Source organism: Lepus europaeus, chromosome 18 (genome assembly GCF_033115175.1).
Source record: "Lepus europaeus isolate LE1 chromosome 18, mLepTim1.pri, whole genome shotgun sequence".
Taxonomy (NCBI): Eukaryota; Metazoa; Chordata; class Mammalia; order Lagomorpha; family Leporidae; genus Lepus; species Lepus europaeus.
This window is the reverse complement of record NC_084844.1, coordinates 52099502-52114202: the sequence shown is the minus strand read 5'-3', so window position 1 is coordinate 52114202 and position 14701 is coordinate 52099502. Positions and strand designations below refer to the sequence as shown.

At 59.5% G+C, this 14701-nt stretch overlaps 7 non-coding genes across 7 annotated transcripts; 3 read left to right on the top strand and 4 right to left on the bottom strand.

The window, feature by feature from the left end:
• Positions 1-89: 89 nt before the first annotated feature.
• On the top strand, positions 90-163 carry TRNAT-AGU (transfer RNA threonine (anticodon AGU)). The gene has a single exon. It is a non-coding gene; the product is annotated as a tRNA-Thr (tRNA).
• A 355-nt stretch (positions 164-518) lies between these two features.
• On the top strand, positions 519-600 carry TRNAS-CGA (transfer RNA serine (anticodon CGA)). The gene has a single exon. It is a non-coding gene; the product is annotated as a tRNA-Ser (tRNA).
• Positions 601-8373: 7773 nt separating this feature from the next.
• Positions 8374-8444, bottom strand: TRNAG-GCC (transfer RNA glycine (anticodon GCC)). The gene has a single exon. It is a non-coding gene; the product is annotated as a tRNA-Gly (tRNA).
• Positions 8445-12824: 4380 nt separating this feature from the next.
• TRNAR-UCU (transfer RNA arginine (anticodon UCU)) lies at positions 12825-12911 on the bottom strand. Its single transcript is given in 2 exon segments — positions 12825-12860; positions 12875-12911. It is a non-coding gene; the product is annotated as a tRNA-Arg (tRNA).
• A 472-nt stretch (positions 12912-13383) lies between these two features.
• TRNAL-UAG (transfer RNA leucine (anticodon UAG)) lies at positions 13384-13465 on the top strand. Its single transcript has one exon. It is a non-coding gene; the product is annotated as a tRNA-Leu (tRNA).
• Positions 13466-13998: 533 nt separating this feature from the next.
• On the bottom strand, positions 13999-14070 carry TRNAQ-CUG (transfer RNA glutamine (anticodon CUG)). The gene has a single exon. It is a non-coding gene; the product is annotated as a tRNA-Gln (tRNA).
• A 488-nt stretch (positions 14071-14558) lies between these two features.
• On the bottom strand, positions 14559-14631 carry TRNAK-UUU (transfer RNA lysine (anticodon UUU)). Its single transcript has one exon. It is a non-coding gene; the product is annotated as a tRNA-Lys (tRNA).
• Between the last annotated feature and the right edge of the window lie 70 nt (positions 14632-14701).

Below are 14701 nucleotides of genomic sequence, written 5' to 3'. Positions count from 1 at the left end.
GAAGCACGCGGCGCCGGGTCTCTCCCGCAGCCTCGTTGATGGTGTCTCCAAACAGCTGATGTGCCGCGAGACCGCCCCGCCTTCCCGCCGGCGCCGTGGCTTAGCTGGTTAAAGCGCCTGTCTAGTAAACAGGAGATCCTGGGTTCGAATCCCAGCGGTGCCTGGGCAACGCAGGGTGGTTTCTTATTGCCACGCACACATCGCGTCTCGACGCGGCCCTTCCAGCGATTCTTCTTCTTACCAAGCCCAACCGGCCTCCCGTTCCCGTGCACTTTTCGTGCGCGTTGGGAAGCAAAGCCTCACTTCGCCCTCGAAGGCCCGGGAGGCGAGACCCAGACTTGCTCTCATTTTGGTGGGGTCGTCCCGCCGCTCGGCGACCGGAGGGAAACCCGGAAACGCGGCGCCCTGGCCGTCGGCACGCGCACGCGCACAGGCGCCGGCGGGCCGCGGGGCGGGGCCGGCGGGAGGCGGGCGCGTTGATAGGCAGCTATACTTGCGCAGGGCCCAGGCCGCACGCGGCTGTGATGGCCGAGTGGTTAAGGCGTTGGACTCGAAATCCAATGGGGTCTCCCCGCGCAGGTTCGAATCCTGCTCACAGCGGTGGTAGTTTTGGTAACTCGGGAGGAGGACACCGTTTGTTTTCGAGTCCTCGCTTACCTTGGAGATGCAACATTGGCATTCGGAAAATCGCGGGGACCCAAGCCCCCCGGGAGCAACCTGCGCGCGCCCTCTTGCGAGCTTTGGGCTCCTGCCCACCTGCAAAAACCGATTCAGTGGCGGGGTTAGGTAGGTAGATGGTTTGCTAGGCTGCTGGGCGTTCCCAGGACGTTTTCCTAATCCCCGTCAGCCTCTCACTCCCTGAACCACACTGCTCGCCCTGCAGAGCACGCACACCTTTGACATCTCGGCTCGGCTTTGCTTCCTATTCCAGCGAGTTTCCCATCCACCTGCCTCCTTTCTCGAATCTGTTCCCACATCCTCGTACGTTTTCCTCGGTTACCCGGACCAAGGCCAACCCCACACCTGCTAGCTTTCCCAGACCCTGTGGGACGCTCCAGGGTGTCACCCCGCTTCCCTTGTCTACTGGGATATTCCCACCAGCCCAGACACACCGTCATCTCTCCCAGTTTAGAACAAGTGAGACAACACGAGCTACTGGCTACGGTTTGACTGTGACACCCCTCCCCCCCCGCCAAGTTCACGGCTGTCTTGGCAAGTGACACACTGCGCCAGGTTATGAGGCAGCAAGAAAGGTCACCCTAGGATGAGCAGATGTCAAGCTGCCTGATCGTAGACTTCGCAGCTTCCAGAACTGTGAGCTCAATAAATTTCTATCCTTTGTACATTAGTCTGTGGCATTCGGTTGTAGCCACAGAAAACGGATTATCCTGCCCTCACCTCCCCCTCCCCATGGTCAGGGTCACCAAATGACCGTCGCGTTGCCAAGTGCGTTGGTCACGGCTGAGTTGCAGCTGGCGCAGAGGCCCCTCTCGGCTCCTAGAAATGCTCCTAGAAATGTCTAGGATGGCACACCCCTCTGAACCTCCCTTGACTCCGCCAGCGCCTCATCGGCGGGTTCCAGTGCCGCTCCCTCAGCCTCTGGGGCTGTAATATTGCAACTTCTGCCTTCGCTGCCGCCATCCTGGTGCTCTCCAGCCTCACGGCTTCTATGCATCCCAAATGTTCATCTCCAGCTGCAGCAGTATTCCCTGGGTGACAAGTGCTTCCACCCACTGCCCGCATGCCCTCTCTACTCGGACAGCCACTGTGGATCACAATCCGACCCGAGCACTTGCAAACCAGACTCCTCATCTGCTCCCCCAAACCTGCCGCCTCCGCACGTGGAGATGCCGTTCCTGCAGCTGGTTACACTGACAGCCCTCGGATTCATCCCTGATGCTCCTTGGAAATAAGACCGATTCCAGGACTGGGAGTGGGGAATTGCAAGATGATCTTGGAACACTATTCCATTAGAAAGCAAAGAAGCGCTCAAAAAACATTGACTATTTATCAAAAACACACAGCAGCAAGAGGCCGTAGCCAAAGAGGCTCCCGTGGCTAAATCTGGGGCAATTTCGCTGTTCAAATAAATAATGACTAGGAGGTATTACATTGAATAAAATGCAAATCCACTTTATACCAGTAAACAAATACATCAAGTTGGGATAGGAATGCTCTGTTGTAGTAGCCAAGTAATAAACAGGCAGTGCTGGAGGTAGAAATTATCAGGGGATTCTAAACGCGTGGGCGAGCTTCTGATAAAGTGTGAGTGCTAGAGTCTCGGCTCTGCCCAGAAAATCCCTGCTACCGACAAAGGAAAGTAACTTTACATGGAGGAATAAACGGGGCAAATCTAACCGGTGTGCGTCTTCCGGTGCGATGCGGGGAGCACACAGCGCCCTTTTGAGCTGATGTCCCTGCCGTGGCCTGAACGATTCGCATCTAATCACCGAGAAGCTTCAGGCCGACAAAGGGAGAGAGGAGCCGCAGAACACTTCCGGAGCTCTTTGAAACTGTCAAGGCCAGGTTGAGTCAGACTCAAGGGAAGCCCGCTTGGGATGTGTGTGATCTTGGACAAAGGAAAAAGGTGGAGAACATCACTGGGACACAGAGGAGATGAGAATGGGAACTATCGGCTTAAAAAAAACCAGATCTTAATCTTCAGGGCCTGACTTTGGTAATTGTCATCATTAGGCTATGGATGTCCTTGTTCTTAGGAAATATACCCAGAGTAGCTAGGGGTGGAAGGGCCCCATATTTCCATGTTATTCCCAAATGGTTCAGAAAACAAGTCTTTCACAGCTTTTTAATACTTGGAGAGAAATGGTCAAGCGAGTGGAGCTGATGTGAGCCGTTCATGCACCTGGGAGAGTTCCTGGTGTTGTTCTTGTAACTTTTCTGAAAGTTTGAAATTGTATAAAAATCAGAAGTTCCCAAAACAGAATGAAACAAAAAGGGGTGGGGGGGCCTTCAGAGCATCTCACCTCACTCGGAGATGAGCCCTGCATAGTCCTTACGATGATCTAGAAGGTTCTCCAGGAACTGCCTCCTCCCTTGGTCTCTGCTCGCACCCTCTGCAGTGCCTGCACTTGGGGCTGAGCCAGGCTGTTTGCTAGAACTTTCCCCTGCCTGGAGCCTGCCCTGCACCTCTTAAAGCTCACCTGTGAGCCCCTCCCCGTCACCCCTGCAACCTGACAGCTCTTATCTACTCCTCTGCTCTGCCTTCCACAGCCTCTGTCACTGCCCGACAAATGGGTTTTGTGAGCTGGGCACTGCCTGCCCCACAAGGCCGCACTGGGCGGAGCTTGGCGTGCACCGAGCTGGGGCTGGTGCTGGACAATGAAGGGGGCTGGGGAGGGGCTGGGGTCAGGATTTTGGCCTCTGCCAGGACCTGCTTCTGAGGTGCTTCCAGGCCTGTTTTCTGGGGCTCTGTGCCGCCCTGTCTCCTTTTCTGAGCTTTCACACCCAAGGCACCCTGGGGAGACAGGACCAGGAGGGTTTGCTTTGTGGGCCTACCCCCGCCCCCAGGACCCAACCATGCAGGAACTCCTCCTACCCAGGACCCGGTGCGGAGTCGGGGGTGCCCAGGAAGCCAGACTTCCCTTTGAAGCACAGAAGAGGGAGGAGCTGAGCCCCGGAACCCAGGCCTGGGGGGCGCGGTCACAGCAGGGGAGGGGAAGCTGGGACACTCGGCCAGCTGTGCCTTCCCAGGTCCTTTCCTGCCCCCTGCCTCCAGTGTGGGGGAAGCGAGCTCCCCTCCCTTAGAGCCCCAACGTGACCCCCTGTTGGCGAAGGCAGCCAGGAAGGAGCTGCAGGCTCAGGCCACAGCCACAGATGCCCACACGGTCGCCGAGGCGTGATCCCTGCTGTGGACACGCAGAGATGGGGGGGGGGGACATCCACACAGAACCATGAGCTGGAGAAAGTCACCCAGGCTGCTCAGACTGGGCGGGAGGAGGGTGCTGAGGCATATATAACTCGAGGGGAAGAACTTTTGGAGGAAAAAGTACAAAATTAGATACGAGTGACAGTAATAAGAACACAACTTACCCATTTAAAAAGCCCACCGTTGTCAGTGCAAAAGCAGTGATTGGTATGGATTGGCTGCACCTGTTTGCAAGGCCTGTCACAGCCGATGGCCACCTACCTTTGAAATCTTGCTTCTCTCTTACCACTGCTAGGGCCTATGTGCCCTCTGGCCCTGCAGCTGCCCAAGCCAGGCTTACTTAACAATAAGTGAAAGTGACCATAAACCACCAAGACACATCCTGGGAAACTGAAAACTCTCTCTCCAGCTCCCCTGCTCCATCCCAGTCACCCCAAATGCCCTCAGCCACCCCAGCACCTGGTGTGGGGGGGGAGTAGCCGAGGGACAGCGGGAGCTCAGAGCCTCCTCTTCCCCACCACCTGCCGTTCAAGCAGCCTCCGACGTCTGCACATTTCACACAGGCGTGTGCACGCCACCACGCCCTCCCCAGGGGGCTCTGAGTGGGTCTCTGCCCTGGAAATTCTCAGTCCCCCAGCTCAGAGCGCTCTCAGCTGGCCTGGAAAAACCTAAGAAAGCTGCATCCTCCCAGCCGCAAAGGTGGGCTCCCCCGCTTTTCAAAATGAACATTTCACACCTTCTTTCTCTTCTAACCACCTGCAGCTCTCTCTCCTGCGACAGTGAGGCTGACCCAGTTATCCGAGAAGGGACAGCAGCCGGGGAGAGCGAGAGAGCCTGCCTCACCCTTCCTGCAGCCCGGGTGACCCAATGCCCCAACCCCCCACCTCGCACTGGGGACGGAGGCTTCCCTGCTATGGAGGGCCGTTTCTCCGCCTGGCACTGGCCTTGATCTTGGTTCCCATCAGCATCAGGTATCTTCTGACAGCCCTCATCGGCTGCAGCTGCTCCTGGCGGTTGCTCCCGAGCCAGCCAAGCTGGAGCGAGCCGTGTTCCTGCCTTCACAGGGATCCCCCCGACTCAGGCCCGCTCAGCGGTCAGTGCAGAAGTGACTCTTCCCCGGGCCTCTGTGACTTCCGGAACATTGAACTTGATGGTTGCTTCTCAGCCTTTGCCTGATTTGACCTCCCAGCTGCTGAGGTCCCGCTGACTGCTCTTTTAAAGAAATGTATTTATTTGTTTACTTTTCTCATTAATATAACTTGTTTTGATTTAAGGGTAATGACTGCATACATTTGTGGGGGCACGATGTGGCGTTTGATCTTCGCTGATCAAATCCAGCCAAGGGGCGTCCCCCTCACATCGTCTTGTGTGCGGCGAAGACACTGAAAATCTGCCCCTCTCATTCGGATCTGGCTGAAAAGCTCATGAGAGTATTTCAGGCATGGAAAGCCAAGACACTCTGACAGAAAAAAAAAAAAAAAAAGACGTAAATGAAAGATCTCTGTGAGTGAGATCCCAGTGGAAAGAACGGGTCATCTAAGAAGGAGGTACCTTTCTCTGAAGGGAGTAGAGAACTTCCACTTTGACTATGACCTTGTCTAAATATGATAAGAGTTGGTGAGCTCAAAAGGCTTCCATAGCTTTGGCAACTCATGACTAGAGCCTAGGGTGATTACTGACACCATAAACAAGAGTGTCAATTTGTTAAGTCAACAACAGGAGTCACTGTGCACTTACTCCTCATATAGGATCTCTATCCTTAATGTGCTGTACATTGTGATTTAATGCTATAACTAGTACTCAAACAGTATTTTCACTTTGTGTTTCTATGTGGGTGCAAACTGTTGAAATCTTAATATATACTAATCTGATCTTCTGTATATAAAGAGAATTGAAAATGAATCTTGATGTGAATGGAAGGGGAGAGGGAGCGGGAAAGGGGAGGGTTGCGGGTGGGAGGGAAGTTATGGGGGGGAAAGCCATTGTAATCCATAAGCTGTACTTTGGAAATTTATATGCATTAAATAAAAGTTAAAAAAAAAAAAAAGAAGAAAATCTGCCCCTCTCGCCATTTGGGAACACACAAGGCACGTATGTTCACAATGGTCGCCGCACTCTGCGGTCACCCCTCAGGCTCTGGTATAGACCTCTCGGTGTCCAGAATATCCAACATCTTGGTTTTCTCTGCCTCCCTGGCATTCGAGACCCTTTTGCCAACTCCTCCTCTTCCCCTGACCCTTTGACGATTGGGGAGGCCGGCTCAGCCTCTCCCTCGGCACCTGCTCGCCCAGGGGCCCCAGGCACATAGCATTAAAAGCTGTCTGTCTGCCAATCAGCCCAGTACCAACCCCTGGGCTCTTACCCCCCAAACTCTTACATGCCCAGGCTACGTGAAACCCCCTCTGGGGTGTGTAAGGGGGTCTCGGCGATTTCCCCACCACACACACGCACGCATGCGCTCTCACACACACGCACTCACGCACATACACACACTCACGTACACACCACTCACATACATACACAAGCACTCACACACACATACATGCATGCACTCTTACACGCACTCACACACTCATGTACACACACATACACATGCACATGCACTCACACACAGGCACACACACTCACACACACACGCACATATACACACACATGCACTCACATACATACACAAGCACTCACACATACATACATACACTCTTACACGCACTCACACACTCATGTACACACACTCACATACACATGCACTCACACTCACATGCATACACACATGCACTCACACACAGGCACACACATACACACACACTCTCACAAACACATGCACTCTCACATACACAGCTGGCAGTGTTTCCCGTCTCGGGAACTGGCACCACCGTCCAGTTACTTGGGCAAAGGGCCTGCCGGTCACCCGCTCCTACTTTCTCTCCAGCGCCACCACTTCCTACGAAGCCCAGGCACACTGCCTGCCGGATGCCCAACGACATTCCACAAATCCCTCCTAGAAGGCGGCTCCAGCTCCTCAAAGGAACCCTGTGCTTCCCTTCTCCAAGGGGCAGCTAAAGTGATGTTGAAAAACACAACTCAGAGAAGACAAACTTTCTGGGTGAGAATCCTCCCTCTGGCTGGCATTGCACATAGACTACAACCCCAGGTCCTCAGCGCATCCAAGGGTGCTGGGCTCCCACGAGACCTCTGCACACTCTCCACCACAGGGTCGCTGGCCTCTCTCCTTCCCACCAGCAAAGCTCTTCCCTACCCCAGGGCCCTTGCACTTGCTGCTCCTTTTCAAACATCCTCTCCTTACGAACGCCTTCTCTGGGTATCACGATCAGGTCGGTACCCCGGCCCCGTGTGTGCGCCTGTGCCCGTGTTCTGTCCCCACAGCCTTGCAACCGTCTGAAATGAACTTAAGTCCGTTTGTGCCTTCTCTCACTTTTTTTTCTGTCTCTCTCAGCCTCATGTGAGCCTCGGGGGAGCCCAGACGCACTCTGAACGCTCTATGCCCAGCAATATTCCATAAATGCGCCTATGGGCGGGGTGAACAAGTGCGCCAGCAGCTGCTCACACAGACATCAAGACGCCCGGATTGTTTTGCCATTTCCTTCTGGGGGGCCGCTGTCATGGTGGTGCCAGGCGCTGCTGCCACCTGCGGCAAAGACCCAGACGCGGGCTCGGCGGGCCAGAGGCCGGCTACGGGGGCCGGCGGAGAGCGCGCGGAGGGCGGCCGGCGCGCCGTCCGCTCCCGCCCACGGAGGCCGCGGCAGGTGGCCGTGCGCCCGCCCGCCCGCCTGCAGGGGCGACGCGTGCGGGATCAAAGCGGCGGGAAGGGGCGGGGCGCAGAGGTGTCGGGGGCCGGGAGGTGTGAGAGAGCGAGCTTCCCATGGGCTGCAGGAGCGTGGGAGCGCAGAGAGCCCTGGAGAGACCAGGAGACGGAGCCGGGACGAGCGAGCTCAGCGACCCGAGAGCGCGGGGATACCCCGAGTCAGGGATGGGGGCGACAGGGGAGGTCGCGGGGGGGACGCGAGAGACGCGGGGGGAGGCCGGACGGGAACGGCCGAGACCCGCGGACTCGGGAAAATGAAGCGCGCTTGGAAAACCAGAAAGGAAGAACCGTGGAAAAAGCAGCAGGGGTGGAGAGTGTGGGGCAGGGCGAGCTCCCCCTTCCCTGTGGAGGGCTCCGGGGACCCCCGGGGCGGGGATCCGAGCGCCGCGTCCTTTCTCAGGGTCACGCCCTGGAGAGGTGCGGGGCCGGGGACAGAGGGAGGGGCGAGGAGGCTGTAGGACCCCCTGGCTGGGAGGGTCTGTCTGCCAATCAGCCGTGCAGAATCACGGCCTAGACCTAGGGTTTGGAACTAAACTCCGGCATTGAGCCAAAGGGTTGTACTGGGAATGTTTGAACAAAGGTGCTTCTCGGAAAGTCATTAAATTTAGACTCTCCTCTTTGGAGATAAGAGGAAGAGAAAAGATAAAGGAAAAAAGTCAGGCAGTGCATTGGCCGGGAATCGAACCCGGGCCTCCCGCGTGGCAGGCGAGAATTCTACCACTGAACCACCAATGCAAGTGATGGGAGGTCTTTGACAGTACTCCCTGAACTCTGAGGAGGTTGAGTCGGAAGTGACCACGCTGAAGGCGCAGACCAGGGGCTCGGGCAAGGAACGGCCCCGGATGGCTGACGTGGGTGGAGCGCCGGATCCGGCCACCGGGCCATAAAGCCACCCCATATGGCCAGGGGCGGCCCCACACCCGGGTGCGAACAGCCCCGGGCCCCAAGCCTCGCGTGCAGGTGAGAAAAACTCAGCCCGAGCGCAGGTTCCCAAGGAGGGGGGCGGCGGGGGCTGTCGGGGCCACACATCTGCGTTCCCATTTGGCTGCGGTAGGGGGGAGGTGGGATGTGCTGGGGGCCCTGATCCCAAATGGAAGCCCCTTCCTCAAGGTCTGCCCCCCCCCCCAACCTCCCCGCGCCTGCGCTGGGCTGGGGCTTTAGCAAGCCAGGGCCGAGTGGCCGGAGTGGGGAGGGGGCGCTGGAAGGGCTTGGAGGAAGCCCCTCTGGTCTCTGACTCCATGGCTGTCTCCCACCCCAGTGTGCGACCCTGTCTGCCCCTACCCTCGCCACCCGTGTGGCATTTGTCCTGAGGATATCATTCTGCAGAGAGTCATGCTCTCAGTTTAAGGGGGGCAGTAACCCCTTTTGCGTGTCCCTTTCTTGTTCCTGTAGGACAAGTGCCCGCTGTCTGTCCCCTACAGTCACGGGGCCCTCCACAACACGGGCACACCTGTACACGGGGCTCACCTGCCACACTCCGGAGCCGCCTCTAATTACTTTGTACCAAATCTGCTGGGTGGGAGGCGCTCCCCTTGCTCCCCACCCCTCCCCGGAGCCCCTACTTCAAAATCTTGAACAGCTACTTTGCTGCATGAGGGGGTCCAGGCCTAGGCCAGCAAAGGTCGTGTGCACCCAGATAGATGTAGGCGGCTGAGCATAAAGGACTTGGGTAGGACCGCACCCCAGGCCCCTCCAGGCAGAGCCCTACTCGAATCAGGGGTACCCATCAGGCACACTGTCCCGGTAAGAGGTGTATTTGGAGGAAGGTGTAGGCTTGCCGGCTTGGGCCTGCGGGCTTGCGGGGAGCTTATGTCACCGTTGGGCACTGCGGGCTGTGATTTTAGGGCAAAAGTTGCATCTCATCTCTGTGTCTGTTCTGTCCCCAATCACTTCAACTCCCTCTCCCCGGGGGAGCCTCCCCGTGTCAGCTGCTCCCACCCCATTATACAGCCTTATGGTCCTATTAAAGCAGACGGCCCCCATTCGCCTCTCGCTTCCCACACTCCCAGGGTCAATTCCTTTCCTTCCCCTCCCCCTTTCACTCCTCGCCTTTCCGGGAGCCTCGTGCCGGGGTCCTAGCTGGGCGGGGTCCGGGTGCCCAAGGGGCGGGGCTGCGTCCTATCCCTCCTACCCCGGGGCAGTGGGATATAAGGCTCACGGTGAGCAGAGACCCGGTCCACACCAGGGTCCGGAGGAGCGATGGTCACCCGGGATCGAGCTGAGAATAGGGACAGCCCCAAGGTGAGAAGCGGGAGGGCCAGGAGCAGAGGTCATTGGTCCGGCCAGGGCACCAGGGCCCTGACACCGTGGGTCAGGGGGCTGGGGGCGGCGGATGCAGGGTTGGGAAGGGCGAAGCGCAGCGGGGGCGAGGCCAGGAGCTGGAGAGGAGGTTGCAAAGTTTGAAGATGGAAGAGGGGCTGAGCAGGACCCAGCATGGGCAGTGGCACCAGAGGTCTGAGAGGCTTGTGTGCTAGTTGCTGGGGTGGGCACCTTGGGCCTGGAGGGTGTGGGAATGGGGCGGAAGTTTGAGCAAAATAAGCAAGAGAGGGAAGGAGCCCAGGGAGGAGAGTGGGGAGGCGGGCAGGGGTGGCTGGGCGATTGCTCCGCTCTGGCTGTGCGCTGGGCCTGGTCGCACCGGCTTGCAGAGAGGGGGCCCGAGGTCGGGTGCAAGGTGTTAGGGGAAGCCTGTGGGGAAGGGTGACGGCCTAGCGGGCTCCGAGCGGGAGAGGGAAGCCCGGCCACGCTGGACGCTGCCAGTTCTGAGCCTGACACCGGGCGGCCCATGTGCCTACGGGTGCAAAGAGAGTCCTCAAAGTTCTCCACAGAGACCGAGAGGTGGAGGGAAAGGAGGAGGGGGGCGAGACAGAAGGAGAGAGAGGGGGCGAGAGCTAGGCACACGGATCGAGGCGCGTGGGCAGGGCGCGCGGAGAGGGGTACACCGGGCCCGGTTCCAGACTAGCCCGGGTCCGGGGGAAGGGGCGGACGGAAGCGGGGTTCCCCTGGCGCGGGGGCCGGGCGTCCGCGGGCCGCGCTGAGTCCCGGCCCTGTCTGCCCGCGCTCCCTCTCCGGCTCTCGCAGATGCTGAAGCCGCTGGTGGAGAAGCGGCGCCGGGACCGCATCAACCGCAGCCTGGAAGAACTGAGGCTGCTGCTGCTGGAGCGGACCCGGGACCAGGTCAGTCTCTGCGCCGGCCCCCGCGCCCTGCTCCCGGGGCCCAGGGCTTGCCCCGGCGGTGCGGGTGGGGGCTGCTGGCGCCTTGGCCACCCGAGCCCCGCCCTGGGAATCCCATCCCAGCCCGCTTCTCGCTCTTAGAACGAGGTCTCCGCTGCCCCTCGGGCCCGTGAGTGTCACGTCCGGCTCTGCGAATGTCGCTCCCAGGGCCGGTCCGTTTCACCCTCTGGGTCTCCGACTGTCCCCGCGGCCTCCTCCACGCCCCCGCCCCCACCCCCCAGATCAGCCAGCGTCGGCTTGGCCGGCGGGTTTCACTCCCTGGGTGGCCGTTTCCAGGCCCCCGTCCTAGCGCACCCTCGGGCGGGCCGGTTTCGTCTCAGGGCAGGCAGGCCAGGGCCACTCTCGGCCGTCTCCACGCCGCGCTCGGCCGCGCGTTCCGGGGGCACCCCCCAGCCCCCGCCCCCCTTCTTCCCCCTGCCACTTCCCCCCTCTCTCCCCACCCCTGTCTTGTCTCTGCGCCCTCCCCTCCCGCCTGTAGAACCTCCGGAACCCGAAGCTGGAGAAGGCGGAGATCCTGGAGTTCGCCGTGGGCTACTTGAGGGAGCGCAGCCGGGTGGAGCCCCCGGGTACAGCGCGGGGGTGGGGCGGCGTCGGAGGGTGGGGGGGAACCCCCGGAGGCCCGGGCCGGGGAGACGGGGCGGGCCCTGCGGTGGACGGTGGGCTTGGGGAGTGGCAGGCTGTGCTGCGAGGCGAGGTTACTAACACCCGCGCGTGTCTGTCTCTGTGTCTCTCATCTTCTCCCTCTGTCCGTCCATCTGGCTTTCTGGCTCCGTCTGTGCGCCTGTCCGGCCTCTGTACCCCTGCGCCCCGACCCTTGCCTCACCCCCGCTGGGCCCCTGCCCTGCCCGCCGCCGCGGCTCCAGGGGTTCCCCGGTCCCCAGGCCAGGACGCCGAGGCGCTCGCCAGCTGCTACCTGTCCGGCTTCCGCGAGTGCCTGCTCCGCTTGGCGGCCTTCGCGCACGACGCCAGCCCGGCCGCCCGCGCCCAGCTCTGCTCCGCGCTGCACGGCTACCTGCGCCCCAAACCGCCCCGGCCCGAGCCGGTGGATCCGAGGCCTCCGGCGCCGCGCCCACCGCTGGACCCCGCCGCACCGGCCTTCGGCCCCGCGCTGCACCAGCGCCCCCCAGTGCACCAGGGCCCCCCTAGCCCGCGCTGCACATGGTCCCCAGCCCGCCGCTCGCCCCGCGCCGGGGATTCCGGCGCGCCGGCGCCCCTCACCGGACTGCTGCCGCCGCCGCACAGACAAGACGGGGCACCCAAGGCCCCGCCGCTCCCGCCGCCCGCTTTCTGGAGACCTTGGCCCTGAGCTGTGGGGGCTGGGGTGGGGGCGGGGGCTGGGGGCAGGGTAGAGACTCCAGCCCGTGGGCAGCAGAGGGACCCGGGCGTCCGGGCGAGGAGGTGTTGGGGAGGGCGGCGGGGCGCGCGGGCGCAGCGCGCGGGTGAGATGTGGTCTATATTAGAGTATCTATATAAATATATATTTCCCTGCTTCCTGTCCCTTTTCCCTGCGCCCCCACCCCCACCCCCTGGCGTCTAGGATTGTACCCTCTCCGTCCCCGGCCCAGTCCCAGTCGCTTCCCGAGTCCCTAGTGCATGGAATAAAGTGGTTATTAAATCCCCGTGTGTCCCCGAGCCAGGGGCCTGCCTTTATGTCAGCGTCCACGCCCATTGTCCCTTCCCTTCTGTCTTCCACCCCCAGTCCTGCTCTCCATGGCCCAAGCCCGGGGCAGCCAGGTAAGTAAGGAGCAGAGCGTAGACTGAGGTTGGAACTGGAAACCACGCGGAAAACACAGAGGAGGCGGGAGTGGGGAGGGAGGGGGGAAGGGATGGGAACCTTTTAAGAAAAAGCCGCAAAAAAGGGGGGGTGAAAAATTGAAATAAAACCGACTCTGGTGGGATTCGAACCCACAACCTTTGAATCGCTCTTTCGTCACTAGAAGTCCAATGCGCTATCCATTGCGCCACAGAGCCACCTGGCGGGCGGCGGCGTCCGAGGGCTTACGGGTACCAGCGCTGGCGCGGGGCGAGGCGGGGCAGCGTGCGCGTGTGCGTGGGCACTGGGCTGGGCCTGCCCGCAGCGTGCGATGCGGGTCTCGGAGGCCGGCCCGGCAGAGGCAGCCCGCAAACAGCGCGGGAGCCACGCGGGAGTGCGGGCGCGCGCGGGTGGCAGGCGCCGGGAGAGGCGGAGCGGGTCCGGGCGCGCGCGCGCGCGTGCGTGCCGAGCCCCGCCGCCCGCTCAGGCGCCCCGCACGCCCAATTGTAGCCCCACCCCAAAAGGAACTCGCGTGCCTGTGCGTCTCTCTGCGCTCCATGTTCTGCCAGCCCGCCGTCTCCACAGCCCTCTGCTCCCGGGTTGAGACACGGGAGAGGGGAGCGCGCACATCGCGGCCTCCGCGCCCCGCTCCTCTCTTAGGAAGACAGCGGAGGGGCCGGTCCCCACGCAGGTAGCGTGGCCGAGCGGTCTAAGGCGCTGGATTTAGGCTCCAGTCTCTTCGGAGGCGTGGGTTCGAATCCCACCGCTGCCAGGCCAGGAGTTTTATTTTTTCTTTTTTTCCTCCCTACCCCCCCCTCTGAGAACCTTTTCATTTTAGGCCTACAAACTTCATGCATTTCACAAATACAACTTGAAGAACACAGTGCTGCCTCCCACCCTGTCTGCTGTCCCACCCCTCTTCCTCCTCCCTCTCCTATTCCCATTCTTATTTTCAATTCCCTTTACACACGTTAAATGAACCCCTCCTGCTGGCCCAAAGCCTGAGTTCCCCAAGGGTTCCTGCGCGGTGTTCCCTTGGTTTTATGGGGCCCCGGCAGTATTCCCACCCCTACACCAAGGCCTGGAGGAAACCTCTCTTTATCATCGATGTCCCTCTTAACATCAGAACATTCTTATCGCACAGCTCTTGCACCAATATTCAAGTGACTAGGTTACTGTGAACCCCCATGGGGAGCTGGGGGGGATCTCATGAGCCAGTGTGAAAAGCTGCAAGACCCGCGGTCCGAGCTCCATGTGGAAGTCACACACAAAACCAACACGTGACACTGCAGGGCCCAAAACTTAAGGTTCCACCGAGATTTGAACTCGGATCGCTGGATTCAGAGTCCAGAGTGCTAACCATTACACCATGGAACCCCTCTTAGCCGTCCTCTCTCCGAGATTATACACATTACTGAAATTCCTATTTTCCATTCCCCCCTCCCCCACGATCGTTAAAAAGCCAACCAGACCCAACCCGTTGTTGGAGCATCTGAATTACTATGTATTATCTAAATACACGTCGTGGTTACAAGATTGCATGCAAAAAAAAGACAAAATTCCGCTAATTGTAAAGTATTGATTCCATGTTACAGTAAGACTTTGCAGCACGAAGTAAAATACATGATTATGCTGTCTTTTGCCGTTTCTTTTTATCTTTTATCATGTAATTCCTGCAAAATGTACATTCCCACCCGTGCCTCGCGGTTGCCGTGTTAAAAACACTGGCACACGACACCCTCTGGTCCTTATGAAGGTACCTAGTTTTATCTTTCTGGCTGTTACCGCGTGCCGCATTTGAAAATGCACAGTATTTTCATTGCATTCCTAAAGAAAACAAGTCTCCCGCAACGAGAAAAATCAGACGCCCGAACAGGGACTTGAACCCTGGACCCTCAGATTAAAAGTCTGATGCTCTACCGACTGAGCTATCCGGGCCCTTGCTAAGGCAGTCTTCTCCTACCTATAAGAGGTTCATGCAGCCGTCAATCCCGGCCCACAAGCCCAG